The sequence below is a fragment of the Camellia sinensis genome, chromosome 2 (genome assembly GCF_055761805.1).
Source record: "Camellia sinensis isolate YWXY chromosome 2, ASM5576180v1, whole genome shotgun sequence".
Classification (NCBI taxonomy): domain Eukaryota; kingdom Viridiplantae; phylum Streptophyta; class Magnoliopsida; order Ericales; family Theaceae; genus Camellia; species Camellia sinensis.
Genome location: NC_138962.1, coordinates 139013297 through 139014552, shown reverse-complemented (window position 1 = coordinate 139014552; position 1256 = coordinate 139013297). Strand labels below are relative to the sequence as shown.

At 38.6% G+C, this 1256-nt stretch overlaps 1 pseudogene; it reads right to left on the bottom strand.

Moving 5' to 3' along the window:
* Window positions 1–327: 327 nt before the first annotated feature.
* On the bottom strand, window positions 328–1011 carry LOC145819080 (protein FAR1-RELATED SEQUENCE 5 pseudogene; annotated as a pseudogene).
* Window positions 1012–1256: the final 245 nt, after the last annotated feature.

Below are 1256 nucleotides of genomic sequence, written 5' to 3'. Positions count from 1 at the left end.
ATTATTTCTATTTTATTGGTTTTTCTACGCATCTTGGCTGACAGCTATGTTTTCCACGAGACTACTTGGCTGACCCACACGCTTTCACATGTCCCAATTGTAGTTAGCCACGTGCACATGGCTATTGTGACTTATCGATTAAGACGTATCAAGATCCTCTGAAGTATTGTCCCTGAAGTCATCCCTGAAGTGTGTTGATCCGACGGCTGAGAATATAACTAACCAAAACGACATCGTTTTGGTTAGCAATTTAAAAAAAAAAATGAATTCATTCAAAATTCCCTCAGCCCTGTGATACGTGAAGCATTACAGAGGCGATGAATTCATTCAAAATCCCCTCACCTCCTTATCCTTGAAGATGGAATTTGCATGCCTTAATGCATTTTGCATCAAATACCAAGTGCAAAGGCGATGTTTTGTGTTAGACATGACAATAGGTATGGCCTTAGCCATTGCAGCATCCTGATCCGTAAACATTGTTTTTGAAGCCTTACTTGACATTGCCTCCAAGAATCTTCTAAAAAGCCATATAAAAGAATCAACAGTCTCATCATACATCAAAGCTGTGCCAAATATAATAGTTTCCCTATGATGGTTAAATCCAACAAAAGACGCAAATGGTCTATGTGCACTATTTAACTTGTAAGTAGTGTCGAAAGTCACAACATCACCAAATTGCCCATAATCCATGATCATCTGAGCATCGGCCCAAAATATGTTTGTAATCTGCTCCTCACTATCTAACTGGACCGAGTAAAAAAAAGATGGATTCTCCAATGTCTTCTCACGAAAATATTGCAAAATGCTACCTGCCTCCCCATATGCTAAACTGTTTTGCCTCTTCGTTGTCAAATAATTTTTTTGGTCCACTTTTGTGAACCCAAGCAACTCCCTTTCACCAGCTTCATTACCCATGAGCTCAAATACAGCATTAAGCCGGATTCCAGATTTTTCAGCTAAATCTATTTCGGTTGCTTGTGATGCAGATATCTTCCTTTGGGATGGTAACATATGCGTACATTCTGTTGGTACAAAAATATGATTATGTTGTTCAACAAACTCACCAACAAAAAATTTATGAATATTCCTATCCCAGTTAATGATAAGTCGGGCTTGACAACCAGTCCTCACTTCTTGCCTAGGATTTTTTGTTAATGGATCTCACTTGTCTACACCATGAAACCCCTCCTTATTACAAACAAATAGCCTTGATGTGATTTGCCCCTCCTTGTTCTTGTTTACATAACCTCTTCTAA